Consider the following 20,072-nt stretch of genomic DNA (forward strand, 5'->3'; position numbering starts at 1 on the left):
ATGAAGTGAATCATATCTATTGACAGGTGGCTCATGTTTAACAGGTGGCTCATGTTTGGAGGAAAGTCAATTCGATGGATGTCATGGAAAAAAACTCTATTAAGATTTTTTTAATAAAATTCTATTATAATTTTATATAACTAAATTTTGTTATGGTTTTTCACACAGAATTCTGTTATGATGTTTCATAATAAAATTCTATTATGATTTTACTAGGTATGAAGTTTATGTATTATTTATAGGGATTATTGTAAACATATTGTACAACAATAATTACAAGAATTATTGGATGCGATTCTTTTGTATAAAGAAAATTCTAATAAAACTTCAGCCTTTTTTTGTGGAGTAGGCATGTCGCCAAATTATAATAACTCTTCTTTTTTCTCTTTTCTTCTTCTTCCTCATGTTTGCTCTCTTTTTGTGCATCTTTGTTTTGTTGATCTGTGCAATCTCTTTTTCTCTTCCTCTTCTTCTGAACCACGAGATTGAGAGATGTTGCCCTTTTCTTTACGCAACAATATCAATTTTGACCACTAACCAATGTGCAAAAAATCACTAGTCCATATTCTATCAGGATTCAGGACTTGAGATTTAGTGCCATGATTAAACTGATGCAATGGCAGGCAAGCCGGTGCATCCAGGGTTCCATCATGCTCTGGGCATAAACTCCACTTCACTCACTTTTTAATCCACCATTACAATTTAATATTCATCCTCCTCCACACTATCATTTATATTTGTAAATTCTAATCAAATTGATGGGCAGTGTCCTGTGGAGTTGAAAGTCTTACTGAGCTGTTAGTCAAAGTCAGGGTGAGTCAAACATGATTCAAAGAAAATTAGACCTAGTCTAGATGAGATTGGGATTTGATCGAACTAGCTTAAAACACTTATCCCTAGAAATCGAGTTCGCCAAGAGACAAGCCTCTATCTCAGGTCCCAACATCCTATCTCGACTTCACCTGCCGACATTCTTTGTACGATTCCAGCATCTTGTCTCAGCCTTAGCTGCGAACATCCTCCGTGCGATCCTAGCATCTTATCTCAACCTCAGTTGCTGACATCCTCCATGCAATCTCATTATCCTATCTCGACCTCAGTTGCCGATATACTTTGTGCGATTCGAGCATAGAGTTGTAAACAAGTTGAATTGATCCGAGCTTTAGGATGTTCAAACCTGTTTAATAAGGTAACTGAGTCAAGCCAAGCCGAGCTTAAAATGAACTAAGCCTTTAAAATAATTGTTTAAACTTGACTTGGTTTATTTTTTTTATGAGCTTGTACTTATTTGAAGCTTGGCATGAGTTTGGTTTATTTAGATATTATCGAGCTCTCAATTCAAACTTGACTTGAGTTTGGTTTGAGCTTAGCTCATTTAGATGCTATCGAGTTCTCAATTCAAGTTTGTTTGATTATTTGAAACTTTTACTTATTTGATTGATTATTGAACTTGATAATTCAAATTTATCTATTTATTTTATTTTATATATTTATTTAGCATGTTGATACATGTGTTCAAACTTATTTATTTAATTTAACGAGATGTTCAAATTTATTTATTTAATTGATCTTATATATATTAAATAAACATAAATAAACTCTCACCAAATTAAATACCAGACTTATTTATCAATGAGAATTTTATATATATATATATATATACTTCAATTAATTCCGAAAGAAGGATATAGTCTTCTCTTAATTTGTGGATCGGATAAAATTAGAATATAATTTATGCATGTTAGAAGTTGATCCGTACAATATTTATCTCATTTGGAGTATAAACTCTAAATTTTTTTATTATTCACTTGAGTATTTTATTATTGAAATTCTAACTTTTGATTCTCAGAGATGTAGAAAAAAACTGGTTAAAATAATACTTATGACATGCATATAAAATATTTGACAAGTCCCATTCAGATTGACATCATACTTTTTTTTTAAGAAAAAGAAAAGAAATAATTCTGTGCTCAGTTATAAGAAATTCAAGTTGGAGATTTTAAAACACTAGTTGAGGATGGAACTTAACTGGTTATCTCCTCAGAAAGTCATAATTTATAGGCTCATACCATAGTTTATTGACTATGGACATTTTCACCTAAACAACAACTGAAGTCAAAGCGTTAAACTTACCAACGCTGATTGCTTGAATAAGCTTGGCATGACTTACAGACATAAGCTGAGATGGTAAATGAATAATTGTTTACTATTTAAGGTTTTGGGATTAAATCTCAAAATTGATGGGCAGTAAATCTTTGTATATAAGGTTTTCGGACTGAATCTAAAAATTGACGGGCTGTAAATCTTTGTATCTGTATAACTCACCTCTTTATCCCCCTATTTCTTTAGTTATTATGATTTATCCTCTCCGTGTTGATGTTGAGATGGACTATTGAGGATGCTAGGGGTGAGCGTTTTTTTTCCTACTTAATAAGCTTGACATTATTTATGTAGACATGATAGGCTACGCGCTCCCAAGTGTGAGGCGTTATTGGAGATGAAGGGTTCCCCTTCGTTACTCCCTTTGCTGCAAACGTCAAGGAGACGAAGGGACGCCCTTTCCCCTTTGTCTTCCTCAGGCTTCCTATAAAAGCAGCGTCTAAGCACATATCTAGAGAAGGGCAGGTGTGTGCGAGCTCAGCGGAGGTGTTTAGAGAGCTTTGTGAGATGATCAGCGAGCAGAGGAGAACACCCAGAGGTCGGGATTTGGTTCGTGGAAGAGTTCGAGGAGGTTCCGTGAGGTGATCTTCTCGGCGACAACAGCAGCGACGTCTCCGACGGTTCTTCGACGATTTTCTTCGGGAAAGCACTATGAGTGGTTACCGCTTTGCTTCGCTTTAGTTTTCATGCTCTAAAAATACCAACAATGGTATCAGAGCACGAAATCATAGTTTTGAAAGCATGAAAATCGGCGTGAGAATAGCTCGCTGTTATTTTTTTCCGTCGCGAAGAAGATGAACAGTGCGTTTTTTTTTGTTTTAATCGATTGTTCAATCAATTTAAATATTTGAATCAATTGAATAAAGAATTAAATCGATTCAATTGATGGCACAATATCTCACTCATGTGTTGAATCGATTCATGAATCGATTTAAAAAAAAAAGGAAAGAACTCATTTGACTAAGCACAGTAAAGAATTAAAAAAAAACGTGTATAAAAACTAAAGAGTTCATGCTTGCTTCTTCATGATCGCTAATATTTAATTAAATATTTATTTATTAATTAATAATCCATACCCATATGTATTTATTTAATTAAAATAAATAAATATTTAATTAATTTGTGGTTAAATTTACTAAAAATTGGAACCCTACCAACTTGTCCTATCAAACCCAGGTATAATTTAAATTATTAATTGATTTAAGTAGACCAGTTTGAATCAATAATACCTGAAGCTGGTTCAAATGATTTGTTGGTTTAACCAATTCGGTTTATTATTGAATTAATTAGGGCGATCTTGATTACAGAAGTTGGGTTGATCAAATATGACCGGATTAGTTCTGGTGTGTCAGATTTGATCATAAAAATTAGATTTGTTCTAATGGGTCAGACTTAATCCAATGAGTAATTGGACGAATCAAACGAACCTGAGTTTGATTAATAAGTCTGAGATTGACTCAAATAAGCTTAAATAATAACAGAACATAAGTCCAATTAGATTAGTTCTAATGAAGACAATAGACTAAGTTTAACATCCGGACTTCTGATTGACCGGTCTAATGGGTTAGTCGACTTAAACTCCTGAAAATTGAGAAGATTTATTTTTCTTGATTTATAATGATGGTATACTTGTATAAATTGAATTAAACTGGTTTTGTACTGGTTAGTCGGTTTTGTACTGACTTATTTAAATTCAATTTTTCAGATGGCACGGACGATTACCACATTGACTCGTCGCGAAGTGCGGCGAAACCAGCTCCGAGAGGAGATTCAGGAGACAGAGTATAAGTCTGCTTATGGAGTCGACGAATATGTTAGATGACTCGATAGACTATTTTGGAAACTTGAGCAAGAAGAGTTTCCAGTCCTGGACAATTATAGGATCTGGGCATTGATGCATTCATTCCCAGAGTATCCTAGGATAATAGCAGACTATGTATGGGGGCATCATGAAGGACGAGCCACATATTCAGTACTATGTGAGGAACTACTTCACCATATGGGTGAAGAAGAGTCTGAAGAGTCTGAAGAGGACCAGAAAATGCTCGAGGAAGATTCAGAAATGGATCTGATGGAGAATCCTGAAGCTGCCCCATCTGAAATTATCCCAAATGAGTCCAGGTTAATAGGGATAATGTTGGCTGCCACACTAGTGTTTGTCCTAGTGGGAGCAGTGCTGGCTTATCTAGTTTACTAGTGTTCTGTTTACTATCGTTATGTACAAACAATGTAAGTTCATCTAGTTTGTAATAATTTCTGTTGTTATGTACGAACAGAGTTAAATAATGAAAAGTTATGTTATATGTTAACAAACTTGGAAATGATTAGTTCATTTCATGACATGATTAGTTCATGTGAATAAGATTTGTTCATATATCCATATGATTAGTTCATATTTAAAATGATTAGTTCATTTTAATAATGATTCGTTCATTAGATGGGATATGTGTAATATGATTGATCAGTGTTGATTAGATTAGAACATACAAATGATGAGTGGAAACAATGTTATCATTTGATTTTGTAAACTAACTCTAATTTATACTGAGTCAATAAATAATTACACATATATGAATTACACTGAAATAATAAATAATTTGTTTATTTATGTAGATCATGACAACTAAAAATATTATAGCTGTACTCAATAAGGGTGAGAAATTATATGGGGATAACTACAAAATATGACACCTCAAGATACAATACGTTCTTGAGGAACAAGAAGTTCTAGAGGCTGTAAATCAATTCTTGGAGGAACCGGTTGATGGTTCTACATCACAGCATAAACGTGACTTTGATGCCTATAAGGCATGGAAAAGGAAGGACTCCATTGCTAAGGGCATATTGATTAGTTCAATGGTTGATGACCTGGTATTTGAGTATGAGCCACTACCATCGGCTCATGCTGTCTGGATAGCCCTTAAAGAGAAGTACAGTGGAGTCACTCTGAGTAAGCTCCGTCAGCTAACTATCAAGTTTGATAGCTGTAAAATGCGCTCGAATATTACCATGACCCAACATCTCAGGGAGATGGGTAACATAATTCGAGAGCTTAAGACTGCTGGTTATGCGTTGACCGATGAACAACAGGTTCAGACAGTTATTCATTCCCTTCCTGATTCTTAGGAAACGATGAAACAGAATATGACTCATAGTGAGAGTATCAAGACTTTCACTGATGTCTCACGCCATGTGGAACTTGAGGCGGAGAGGATTGAATCCGCAATGATTTCTGGTCAAGCTTTTATAGCTGAAGGTTCTGGTTCTAAGAATAAGAATAAATGGTTCAGGAAAGGAAAGGGAAAGGGAAAGGAGGCTAATACTGTTGCTGTGAAAAACCAAATCAAGAAGAAAGGGAAGAAAAATGGACAAAAACCTAGGAGCAAGTTGACTTGCTTCAACTGTGGCAAGAAGGGCCATTTTGCTCTGGAGTGTGTTGAGCCTAAAAAGATTCAGGAGCAACGAACCATGTAGCTCGTGATCGAGCTACATATGTGGAGTACCATCGGGTACCAGCTAACAACAAATGGATATATGTAGGAAACAATGCAAGAATTGAAGTAAAAGGAATTGACACTTGCAAGCTCAACCTTCGTGGTGGAGGCACCTTGTTTCTACATGATGTCCTGTACGCTCCTGAGATTCGCTGGAATCTAGTTTCTGTCATTTGTCTTCTTAATTTCGATTACAATATAAATTTTTATAGTCGTTGTGTGGAACTTCGAATTAACTCTGTGTTAATTGGGTATGGTTTTGTAATAAGTGGTTTTATGGTTCTTGATGTGGAACCAAATAATAATGGTGGTTGTTTTTCAAACATTGCTCTTACTAGTAATGCTGATGTTAATGATGAGATTTGGCATGCTAGATTGGGACATATAGGACAAGAACGAATGAATAGATTAGCTAAGGAGGGTCTTTTAGGCACTCATGCTAAGATTAACTTGTCTATATGTGAGAATTGTCTTGCGGGAAAGACGACTAGGAAACCATTGGGTAAGACTATTAGGGCTGAATCACCATTGCAATTGATTCATTCGGATATTTGTAGTCCAATGAATATGAAGGCTAGAAATGGGAGTTCTTATTTCAATACATTTATCGATGACTTCACACGTTTTGGTCATGTGTATTTGATTTCTCACAAATCTGAAGCATTGGATTGCTTTATTCATTACTTGAACGAAGTTGAGAATCAATTGGAACGTAAGGTTAAAACCTTGCGCACTGACCATGGAGGAGAATATTTGTCTGATCAGTTCAAGACAATGTGTAATGAGAAAAGGATTATTAGACAGCTAACTATCCCTGGAACTCCACAACAAAATGAGGTTGCTGAAAGAAGAAATAGGACTTTTCTTGAAATGGTTAAGTTTATGATGGCGCAGGCTAAATTGCCAATCTCCTATTGGGGAGATGCATTACTAGTTGCGACCTATATACTTAACAAAGTGCCTTCAAAGTCAGTTTCATCTACCCCACATGAATGTTGAACAGGCAGAAAGTCGGATTTAAGTAATCTGAGACCTTGGGGGTCAGCTGCTTGCGTTCATGATAAGACTCATGAATATGGAAAATTAGGATCCAGAGGTAAGAAGTGTATCTTTATAAGGTACTCTGAGACTTCTAAGGGTTATGTTTTTATTGGTGAGCGACAAGATGGAACCATCTCTGAAATAGAGTCAAGAGATGCTACTTTTCTTGAAACTGAGTTCCCAACACGAGGTGAAGTTGATAAAACAATTTCTCTATATGAGATAGAGGAGGAGGATAATGATCCTTTATCAATAAATCAGGAGATGCCTGGATCTAGTCAACCGAGTGGGAGTAATTTGCCACTGAATGAGTCAGTTTCTTAACAGTCTAACCTCCGAAGAAGTAGTCGTCAGATTATTCCTCGGAGAAGGTTTGATATTGAGAATGAGGCATTGATGGTTCTCCCAGTTGATGATGAGGAACCTCGAACAGTTGAGGAATCTTTGAGCAGTTTAGTTAGAAAAGAATGGAAAGTTGAAATGGATGAAGAAATGGAGTCAATGAGAAAGAATCAGGTTTGAGATTTAGTCGATCTTCCTCCGGGCCGAAGGGCTATTGGGAATAAGTGGATTCTCAAAGTAAAGAGGAAAGTAGATGGATCGATTAATAGATACAAAGCTCGATTGGTTGCAAAAGGATATGCCCAAATGGAGGGTATTGACTTTGAAGAGACATTCTCCCCAGTTGTGAAGTTTGTGTCAATACGTGTCATCTTAGCTATAGTTATACAATATGACATGGAATTACATCAGATGGATGTAAAAACGGTTTTCCTTAATGGTAATCTTGACGAAGAAATCTATATGGTACAACCAGAAGGTTATGTTGTTGAAAGCCAAGAGAAAAGAGTATGTAGACTTAGGAAGTCTATATATGGGCTAAAGCAAGCATCAAGACAATGGAACATAAGATTTAATGAAGTAATATTGTCTTATGGTTTCGAAATGATCAATGAGGATCATTGTGTTTACCTAAGAAAAGAAAAAGGAAAGCTTGTCATTTTATCATTATATGTTGATGATATGCTAATAGCTGGAAGTGACATAAAGTGTGTGATAGAAGTTAAATCCTGGCTTTCATCACAATTTGACATAATAGATATGGGAGAAGCAGAGTACATCTTAGGAGTGAAGATCGTTAGGGATCGATCAAAAAGGCTTTTGGGTTTATCCCAAGAAGCTTATATCACTAAGATGCTACAACACTTCAACATGTCTGATTGCAACATTGAACAAATGCCCATAGCGAAAGGTACTGTTTTGAGCAAAAATATGTATCCCAAGACTCCTGAGGAAATAGATGAAATGAAGAAGAAACCATATGCCAGTGCTATTGGTAGTTTGATATACACTATGTTGTGTACCCGTCCCGATATAAGCTATACTGTTGGCTTAGTTAGTCGTTTCCAGTCAAACCCAGGATCGAGACACTGGAAAGCGGTGAAGAGGATATTCAGATATCTTAAAGGAACAGCTGATTATTGCCTCTATTTCGAAGGATCAGAAAAGAGCCTAAGTGGCTACACAAATGCAGATTGGGTAGGGGACATTGATGACAGAAAATCCACATCTGGCTATGTCTTCTTGCTGAATGGTGGCGCTATCTCATAGAACAGCAAGAAGCAAGCTTGTGTATCCTTGTCGATAATGGAAGCTGAGTATATGGCTTGTGCAGCAGCTGTACAAGAGGCTGTCTGGCTAAGAAGGTTCCTAAAGCATCTCAGGATTGCTGAGGATAGTGGGAGTCATGTTACTGTATACTGTGACAGTCAAGCTGCGATAGCTTTTCCAAGGATCCCAAATATCACAGCAAAGGCAAGCATATAGAAATTAAGTATAATTTTGTAAGGGATATTGTTAACAAGAAAAAGATTATTCTTGAGTGCATCCCTACACGGAATATGCTTGCTGATCCTTTTACTAAGCTATTGACTAAAGAGTCATTTTATGGACATGTGAAGTCTTTGGTGTTGGATTTTTCGGGCCGCGAAAATCGCTTTTCGCGTCGCGAAAACCCCGAAACCCCCAGCCACGGATCCATGCGAAGTAAAAACTTTCGAAAGCATACGAGTATGAGTTTACAAAAACCTAGATCTACTCTAGATCTACAAAGAAGAAGAGCTTATACCTTCGATGCGTGCCCTTTTTGTATCTTGCTCGTCCAAGGAGATGCCAGATCTCAAGTTGTCAAGGTAGACAACTCTCTATGCGTATCCACACGAACAACTCGATGGAGGGAGAACCTTTGAGTGTGCTAGCACTCCAAGAAGGTCTCGACAATGGAGAGGAGAGGGAGAGAAGAATTGGAGCAAGGAAGAAGATGAGAGTTACACTTGCAAAATGAAACTTATTTCATCCAATAAAGTGGCCGGCCAGTTATGTGGTTTGTAACCTCCATGGGATACCAAGAGTCACAACTCTTGGTAACTCCCATGAGGTGGCACTTCACTTAAGTAACCATGATGATGTGGAGCATCATCATTAGTCCACTTAATGCCAACTCACCAATGAGGTGACATAAAGTCAAGTCACACTTGACTCTTCATCTTCCTCTCAAGTCAAGTCAAACTTGACTTAATCTCTCTCATGGTTGATCTAATCCAACCATTTAATTCAAGCCAATTTAATATAATGAATCTTATTCATTTAATTAAATTGATTCAATGAGTCATAATCTAAATTAGATTCATTGAACATATGAATCAACTTGAGTATAGCCCAATTAGGATTACTCTTAATCCCATTTGATTCATCAAATGAATCTAATCCTCTTTGTTCATCATATGAACCTAATCTCCATCTAATTATCCTTAGTATGTGACCCTATAGGTTCTTGTAACGTTGGCAATGCCCCTAAACCCATTTAGGAGTATAAATAATGAACGGTATCTAGCAACACATCATTACTACCCAAGTTACAAGAATGTTGAGATCCAACATCACCTTGTGACTACTAATTGTGACTCCTCACAATATATGACAAGTGTCCTTCTATCCTAGATATCTAGATTGATCAATGTGAGGCATAGATCGTGTCATCCTCTGATCAATCTAAATCTTGAACTCCAAGTAGACTCACAAAATCAAATGAGCTCAATATCTCATATTGACTCATTTGGGCATGACCATGCACTTCGTGGTCTCACTCTATCAAGAATATCGATGTCTCTCCTGTCATATAGGAGGGATAGATCCCATCTACATCACTCACATCCCTCTGCATAATTCGTTACATACCCAATAATCGCCTTTATAATCCACCCAGTTACGGGTGACGTTTGACGAAACCAAAGTGCATAACTCCTTATGTAGGGAACCATGATTACTTCAGGTCTAAGAACTAGTCATACTAATAGCCACATGAGAAAGTATATGACACTCATATAATGATCCATGATACTTTCTCATGGCGGGTCATTCATTATACATTCTCCAATGCATACCCATGTGTCAACTTGATATCTCTATATCCATGACTTGTGAGATCAAGTCATCAAGTTGACCTACATGCTAGTCTTATTGCATTAACATTGTCCCTGAATGTTAATACTCGACTAGGAATGATTAAGAGTAGTGTTCCCTATATCATCTCACTATCGGTTCAACTAACCGATTGATATAGGTGAGAACCGTCTACTCAAGGACGCTATTATACTTAGTTTATTTGGCACCAATACAAGTAAGTATAATAACCAAAACACATGCCTTTTATTTATATAAGAATATGATACAACAAGTCTATAATACAATCATCAAATGATTGACTCTAGGGCTCTAACTAACAATCTCCCACTAGCACTAGTGCCAATCAGCGTAGGCTCTAAGCCCCAATGACCTAGTGTGACCATCATGCTTCCTATGTGTCAAAGACTTGGTCAAGGGATCTGCGATGTTAGCCTCTGTAGGTACTCTGCATATCTTCACATCTCCTCTCTCGATAATCTTTCGAATGAGATGGAAGCGCCGTAGTATGTGTTTGGTTCGCTGGTGTGAGCGAGGTTCCTTCGCCTGTGCTATAGCTCCATTGTTGTCATAATATAGCTCAATAGGGTCAGCGATACTGCGAACCACCCTAAGTTCAGTGATGAACTTGCGGATCCAAACTGTCTCCTTTGTTGCCTCTGATGCAGCAATGTACTCGGTCTCTGTCGTAGAATCAGCTACTGTATCCTGCTTCGAACTCTTCCAGCTCACAGCACCACCATTAATGCAAAATACGAACCCTGACTGCGATCGATAATCATCCTGGTCGGTTTGGAAGCTGGCATCACTGTAACCCTTTACAGCTAGCTCATCATTGCCTCCATATATCAAGAAATATTCTTTAGTCCTTCTTAAGTACTTAAGAATATTCTTGACCGCTATCCAGTGACTTTCACCTGGATCTGACTGGTATCTGCTCGTCATGCTCAAAGCATACGAGACATCTGGTCGAGTACATAGCATAGCGTACATGATAGATCCTATGGCTGAGGCATAAGGGATCTGATCCATGCGGTCTCTCTCCTCTCTAGAAGAGGGACCTTGAGTCTTTGAAAGACTCACGCCATGTGACATCGGCAGAAATCCCTTCTTGGAGTTCTGCATGGCAAACCGAAGGAGTACCTTGTCAATGTATGTACTCTGACTTAGGCCAAGCAATCTTTTAGATCTATCTCTATAGATCTGTATCCCTAGAATGTGGGATGCCTCACCTAAGTCCTTCATTGAGAAGCAACTCCCTAACCAGGTCTTGACAGACTGAAGCAAAGGGATGCCCTTTCCAATGAGTAGTATGTCATCCACATACAATATGAGGAAGGCAACTATATCCCCTACAACCCTCTTGTAGACACAAGGCTCATCTTCGTTCTTGATGAAACCAAACTGTTTGATTGCATCATCGAATCGAAGATTCCAGCTCCGAGAAGCTTGCTTTAGTCCATAAATGGACCTATGCAGCTTGTATACCCTGCTAGTATGCTGTGGATCTACAAAACCCTCAGGTTGTGTCATGTACACATCCTTGAGTAGGTTTCCATTCAGAAATGTAGTTTTGACATTCATCTGCCATATCTCATAGTCATGGTAAGCTGCAATAGCAAGCATGATCCGAATGGACTTAAACATCGCTACTGGAGAAAAGGTTTCATCATAGTCAATACCATGAATCTGTTTGAAACCTTTAGCTACCAAGCGACCCTTATAGATAAGTTCATCCATGTCAGTCTTTCTCTTAAAGACCCACTTACACCCTATGGGTTTTACCCCTTCAGGTGGATCAACCAAAGTCCATACTTGGTTGGTGTACATGGATTCCATTTCGGATCTCATGGCCTCTAGCCATTTTTCGGAATCTGGTCTCATCACAGCTTCCTGATAGGTGGTAGGCTCATCCTCTATGAGCACAACATCATCATGGTCAGACAAGAGAAATGAGTATCTCTCAGGCCGACGACGTACACTATCAGACCTGCGAAGAGGTATGTCTACTTGAACTGGTTGTTGTTCCTCAACTCCTTGTGGAACAACATCATCCACAACACTTTGTGGTTCCAGTTCAACTTCCATCGAGGCTTCAATGCTATGGTCTGCATCTTGAACTTCTTCAAGATCGAACGTACTCCCACTAGTCTTTCTAGAAACAAAGTCCCTTTCTAGAAAGACCCCAGTCTTTGCCACAACTACCTTGTGCTGACTGGGAATGTAGAAGTAATATCCCTTAGTTTCCTTGGGATATCCAATAAAATAGCACTTGTCGGATTTGGGTCCTAACTTGTCTGAGACTTGACGTCGAACGTAAGCCTCACAACCCCAAATCCTCATGAAAGACACCTGGGCATCTCTCCCAGTCCATATCCTATATGGTGTCTTTATCACGACCTTGGATGGAACTCGGTTGAATATAAAAGCTGCCGTGTCTAGAGCATAGCCTCAAAGGTATTGTTAGTTAGAGCCAAAGAGCCAATCATTTAATGATTGTATTATGGACTTATTGTATCATATTCTTATATAAATAAAGGCATTTGTTTTTGGTTATTATACTTGTAACGACCCGACCCTCTTGGCCCATTTGGCGACCCTCAGGTCGTCGACCGTCGGCCCTTATGTCGTCGGCCCATTTGGCGACCTCTAATGTCGTCGACCGACGACCCTTGGCCGTGCCGTTACTCACTAGGACTTTCCACCCGTGACAGTGAATTTTTACCTCCCCCAGGATTCGAACTCTAAACCTCCAGGCTTAAGTATTAGAGTTTATGAATCCTGATAACCAAGTGAGATGATGTAGCAACCTGCCTCCTACTGATACTAGGCTGCGAGGCCGAACCATCACATTATGCTGTGCTAAACTATAAGGTGCGGAAAACTGTATTAATTAAAACTTTCTGCTAATGACTGTTACAGTCTATAACTTAGTTTCAGAACCATTTCATTGTCGTACATAAGCTAGGGAAGGAGACCTAGACTCCCTACTTGATCAGAAACTGTAATTAAACACTTCTGGCTAAAATCAGGCATCCCAATCGATTGGTTGATCGATTGGAGCTATTGGACCGATCCACTGATCGATTCAGCGTGCTACTGTGCACGGATGAATTTCTGGATCGATCGACTGATCGATCCAGCTTGACTAATCGATCCAGTGATCGATTCAGAAGCTCTCTGTTCGCGGGAGCAAATTCCCCGATCGATCGGCTGATCGATCCCTGGTCGATCGATCAGCTGATCGATTCATCAGCTTTCTGTACGCGGATAGTTCCTCCTCGATCGATCGGCTGATCGATTGAGGAGCCTCCAATCGATCGGCTGATCGATTGGGGTTTCTGATTTCGTATTAGAAGTCTGATTTCAGCACTGTTTTGTGCTTAAATCACATATATCAACTCTATAAACAAAAACAAAGCTACTAGACCTATCATTACTCATGGCTAGCTAACTAGGATCATGTCAATCAGTAATCTAAGCATAACTATCGCAATTCAAGACACTTAATTAACTAAAAGTGCAGAAAAGTAACACTACAAGAAATACTAAGTTCTTAAGTTGCTAGTTTCTCTAAAGATCTTTATTCCAAGTTCCTATCCACACACATCTTCATTACATTGTCCTCCAACCTCTACTAATCCATCTTTCCTTTACCTTTATCTGCAGTATAAGGAAAAGAAGTATCTGTAAGCTTGGGAGCTTAGTAAGAAACCATCTACCTCACAAAACATGCATACGATGCAACTTATGTTTTTAAAACATGCTATTTGAAATATATACTGAACATGTTAGAGCATGACATGACATACTATCATATAAAACATAGAATCAAAAGCTGATCATGGCAATATCTTCTAGTATCAACAAGATAGAACTAAACTGATGCAATAACTGACTAAACTAATGCTAAGCTGATATAAATTCTGAACTGTAAACACATAACTAAATTGTGAAGCTTTGAAAAACTATTTATCATAAATAGATGAAAATACTAATCACGCTGCTGATGGGCCCGACAACTGTACTTGCTATGCGCGCATTCCCTAACTAGACTCGGGGTTGTAAATCCCAATTCTAGTAGGGTTACTAGGTTATCTAAACCTAGGGACGACTGTGGGAGCCCAACCCAAGGACATCTAGTCCAGTACAGTGCCATTGATAAAAGTAAAATACTGGATCATAAGCTAATTAATTTATCTTGCTTTTACTAGGTTATCTGAATCTAGAACTAGGTTATCTGAACCTAGAGGTGACTGTGGGAGCCCACCCATTGGACCGTAGTCCCATATAAGCTGGAGAAAGACTAAATATGCTATTTTAAATGCTTCTACTGCATTTACTGAGCTATTAAAATGCCTACTATGACATTTTACTGAGCTAAACATGTTATCAAACACTTGGTGTGCACTAGAACACACTCTACGTACTGAAAATCTGTATACGACCAAACTAATGCATAAAAATATACGAATAGCTACTTATACTGCAGGTGAGGGGTTTCTTACATCCTGTGCTAAATTTCCTTACGATCTGATCGCTAGGTTTTCCGAAAAAATGATCTTCTCGACGATCCTCTTGCTTCTACGCGTTCTTCTCGCGGAGAGGAGTGTCCTCGTACCCTTGATGTTGCCGGAAGATACTCCTATGGCCCTAGGGATGGAACCCTAGGTTCTTCCTTGGGCTTGATGCACCGAGAGAAGAAGAGAAGGGAGAGGGGGCAGCGTGTAAGGGTTTGAGGAGAGGAAGAAATCCCGATCCAAAATAAACCCTCACTTAATTATTTCCCTATTTATATTAAGTGGTTTATTCGACCAACTTAAACTTAAATATAATTGATTCTCTCTTCTTTCAGCACACCCCTGCTGGGGCCTCCTGGTTACTAGAGTTCTCTATAAGACACTGGGTCTATAGGTCGCGGGTTCAATTCCCGCTTAGGCTATTTTACGTTTCTATTTATTTTTGCTACTTCCGCTACTCTAAAAATTCTATAAAAATATCCTAAAATTCCAGAAAAATAATAGAATATTTCTAAAATTAATTTGAGAATTTTCGGGCATTACAATCCCCCATACCTTATAAAAAATTTGTCCTCGAATTTAGAATAATTCTGGGTACTTCTGTCTCATACTGGTTTCTGTCTCCCAAGTTGCCTCTTCTGCTGTGTGACTTTGCCAAATAACTTTTACTAATGGTACTTCCTTTTTCTGCAATTTCTTAACTGCTCGGTCTATTATCTGAATAGGCCGACTGTCATAGTTGAGGTCTTCGCGGACTTGTACCAACTGGGGCTCAATCACCTGGGTGGCATCTGAAATATGCTTCTTCAGCATAGAGACATAAAAAATACATTGTGGATAGCTGACATCTCCTGGGGTAGCTCTAGTTCATATGCTACCTTGCCAACTCTTCTGATGATAAGGTATGGTCCCACATATCTGGGGCTTAATTTGCCCTTCTTCCCAAAACGCATCACTCCCTTCATGGGAGCTACTCTGAGGAACACTGAATCCCCAACTGAAAACTCTAAGGGTCGACGCCGTGTATCAGCATAGCTTTTCTGGCGACTCTGAGCTATTTCTATTCTCTGGCGGATCTGCTGTATAGTTGCTGTGGTATCTTCTACTAGATCTGTCTGAAGTTCTAGTTCTTTCTGTTCACTACTTTCATACCAGCAGATTGGAGATCTACACCTCCGCCCATAGAGAGCCTCGTAGGGTGCCATGCCGATGGTGGCCTGATAGCTATTGTTGTATGCAAATTCTGCTAAACTTAGATATTTGCACCAACTTCCCTTGAAGTCTAGGGCACATGCTCGGAGCATATCTTCGAGTACCTGATTTACCCGCTCCGTCTGACCATCTGTTTGAGGATGGAAGGCTGTGCTAAATTTTAACTTGGTGTCCAATGCTGACTGTACACACTCCCAGAAGTGTGATGTGAATCTACTGTCTCTATCTGAAATAATAGTCCGTGGGACTCCATGCAGTTTGACAATCTCCTTGAGGTACAACTGAGCTAGCTGCTCCATGGAGTAGGATATCCTGATAGCTAAGAAGTGGGCTGATTTAGTCAATCTGTCGACTATTACCCAGATGACATCAAAACCATTCGTGGTTTTGGGTAGTCCCACTATGAAATCCATGGAAATATCCTCCCACTTCCATTCTGGGATCTGAATGGGCTGTAGAACTCCTCCTGGTCTTTGATGTTCTGCCTTGACCCTCTGACAGGTCAGACAGGTACTAACATATCTAGCGATGTCTCTTTTCATCCCGGACCACCAAAACGTCTCTTTAGGTCTTGGTACATCTTGGTGGAACCAGGATGCATCGCATAAGGAGTCCTGTGAGCCTCGTCTAGAATCTTCCTCCGTAGTTCCTCCTGATCCGGAACGCATAGTCTGTCACCAAAATATAATACCCCACTATCTGAGACCCTGAACTCTCCACTTTCTGATTCTGTTAACCCTTGCTTGATTTTCTGAATTTTAGGGTCCTGATCTTGAGTTGTCTGGATGTCACCAAGCAAGGTAGATGCTAAAGTCATAGTAGAGAGCTGCCCCACTATAAGTTCAAGACCAAAATCTGTAATCTCCTTCTGTAGGGATGGTGACATGGCTACCAAGGATAATAAGGTGACACTAGCCTTCCTGCTAAGTGCGTCTGCCACCTTATTGACCTTTCCTGGGTGGTAGAGGATATCTATATCGTAGTCTTTGACCAGCTCGAGCCATCTGCGCTGTCGCATATTCAGATCCTTCTGAGTAAAGAAGTACTTCAGACTCTGATGATCTGTATACACTCTGCACTGAGCTCCATGCAAATAATGTCTCCAAATTTTGAGGGCAAACACAACTGCTGCAAGCTCAAGGTCGTGAGTAGGGTAGTTCCTCTCATAGTCCTTGAGTTGTCTGGAGGCATAGGCGATCACCTTGCCATTTTGCATCAGTACTGCTCCTAGTCCCAACTTAAAGGCATCACTATAAATATCAAAGCTGTCTGTGTTTTCTGGTAGAGCCAGAACGGGAGCACTGGTCAATCTCCTCTTTAGCTCGCTGAAGCTGTTCTCATAGTCCTCTGTCCACTGAAATTTTCTGTTCTTTCTGATAAGAGCTGTCAGTGGGGAGACTATCCTGGAGAAGTCCTTTAGGAATTTTCTGTAATAGCCCGCTAGTCCTAGGAAGCTTCTGATCTCACTGGCGTTCTTAGGTCTTTTCCAGTTACTCACAGCCTCTATCTTGCTGGGGTCTACCATAACACCATCCTTGGAGATGATGTGACCCAAAAAGGACACCTGATCGAGCCAGAATTCACACTTCGTGAACTTGGCGTACAGCTGGTTCTGCTGAAGGATCTGTAGTACTGTCTTCAGGTGCTCTGCGTGTTCTTCCTGAGTTCTGGAATAGATAAGAATGTCGTCGATAAACATGATAACAAACTTATCTAAGTATTCTCTGAATACTCTATTCATGAGATCCATGAAGGTAGCTGGAGCATTTGTCACGCCAAAGGGCATGACTACGAACTCATAATGTCCATATCTGGTCCTGAAGGCTGTCTTGGGTATATCACCTTCTTTAACTCTAACCTGGTGATATCCTGACTGGAGGTCTATTTTAGAGAACACTGCTGCTCCCTTTAGCTGATCAAACAAGTCATCTATTCTGGGAAGAGGATATCTGTTCTTGATCGTGACTTGGTTCAGTGCTCTGTAATCTATACACAGGCGCATGCTCCCGTCCTTCTTCTTCACGAACAATACAGGCGCTCCCCATGGTGAGTGACTAGGACGTATGCAACCCTTGTCAAGCAGCTCCTATAGTTGCTCCTGAAGTTCCTTCAGTTCTGTTGGAGCCATGCGGTAAGGTGCTTTGGAGATGGGATTTGTACCGGGAATGAGTTCTATCTCGAATTCAATCTCCCTGTCTGGTGCTAGGCCTGGTAACTCTTTAGGGAAGACTGCTGGGTAGTCACATACAACTCGGACCCCTTCTACTTTTGGTCCTTGTCCTGACTGGTATTGACTACATGCGCTAAAAATCCCGTACATCCTGAATCTAGCAATTTCTGTGCTTTCAGAGTTGAGAGAAATTTCTTAGCTTTTCTCTTTGGTTCTCCGCTGTACTCAAATTGTACTCCTGCTTCATGTTGGAATATGACTTTCTGTTTACGGCACTCGCTAGAGGCACCGTATCTGATCAGGAAGTCCATTCCAAAAATGACGTCGTAATCAGTCATATCTAGCACTATCAGATCACAAAAGAGTTCTCTGTCTGCTATAATGACTGGCACTGCTCTGAGCCAGTGCGTGGATGCCATAATTTCTCCCGAAGGTAGTGTTGTCAAAAACTGACCACTGAATACCTCTGGGGGTACTGCTAACTTTTCGACGAATGCCCTGGATATATAAGAATGGGTTGCCCCAGTATCGAATAAGACAGTTGCACTTTGCTGTAAAATACTAATCTGACCTGTAACAACTGTCGAGACATTCACTATGTCTTCTCTGGTGAGTGAGTAGATCCTCGCGTTCGTCATGGCTGAGGGGGCTTCTAGTCTGCCTTGACTGATGTGGGGACCATCTATAGCAGCCTGCATCTGATGTAACTAGGCTGGTTTGTCTCCGTACTGAATCAGTTGTGGTGGAGGAAGACTGGTCTTGTTCGGGCATTGCTTAGCCATATGCCCTTCTTGGCCACATTCAAAGCATCCTCGTGTGCCCTTGCGACAAACTCCTGGGTGAAATTTTCCACAAGTGGAACACTTGGGATAGTTGGGCTGTTTACTAGCTGGTCCTCCTTTTGGGTAACTCCCTGGTTTACGTTTATTGCTGGAGTTCCCTTTCTAGTTAGAGTCGTGGGAGCTGTGGCCCTGGTGTTTCTGAGCACCTGAGCCTCCTTGGCCTTTGGACTCTGAGAGGACTTGCTTCTGCTGCTTGATACTGTTCTGGTAATGCTTGGTGGTCATAGCACTACTTACCAGTTCTTCAGTGGTTTGCGGCCTATGGACGCCGCTGACCACGTTCATTGCTATTTTCGGCCTTAACATTTTAAGCATCAACCGGACCCGTTCTCTTTCAGTGCTGACTAATTCGGGGCATAGACGAGCCAACCTGTTGAATTTATTCACGGCCTCCTCAACTGAAAGATTGCCCTGGCGAAATTCAGTGAACTCGTCGTAGTGGCGGTTTGTGACCCGCATGTGAAAGAACTCCTAAAAGAATTCTCTCTCGAAGTCAGCCATGTCATCTAGTTCACTGGGCGCTTCGCTTTAATTCGCTCCCACCACATACGTGCGTCCCCTGTCAGGCAGAAAGAGGCGCACTTCACTTTCTCATGCTCTGGCCAGTCCAGAAGCTCCATCGTACTCTCCAGTGTTTTGAACCAGGCTTGGGCATGGTTCCAGAGTGACAGTGGGAGTGTTCTGCTGACTAGCCCTTAGGGTGGCTATCTCCTGTTGCTGTTCAGCTAACTGCTTCTGTAACTGAGCCACTACTGCTGCAAGGTCTGGGGGAGGCACTAAGCTGCCTGCCTCATGCTGGGGCTCAGTAACTGGTGTCTTTCTAGCTGGGCGTCCTCGTACCATTTTCTAAAGAAATAGAGGACATACATAACTAATAGGATCATATTGCATAACTATTGTTATCATGTTAGGTACTATCACACCTTTATAAGCATTCTTTAGTTATCTAGGAACATGAAAATAAACAAAACATAAATGAAGTGAGAGATGTTCTTACTTGGAAGCTGAAGGTTCAATGCTGATGTGTGTGTAGGAAGTATGGAACCTGGCTCTGATACCACTCTGTAGCAACCCGCCTCCTACTGATACTAGGCTACGAGGTCGGACCGTCACATTATGCTGTGCTAAACTATAAGGTGTAGAAAACTGTATTAATTAAAACTTTCTGCTA

The sequence above is a fragment of the Zingiber officinale genome, chromosome 1A (assembly GCF_018446385.1).
Source record: "Zingiber officinale cultivar Zhangliang chromosome 1A, Zo_v1.1, whole genome shotgun sequence".
Classification (NCBI taxonomy): Eukaryota; Viridiplantae; Streptophyta; class Magnoliopsida; order Zingiberales; family Zingiberaceae; genus Zingiber; species Zingiber officinale.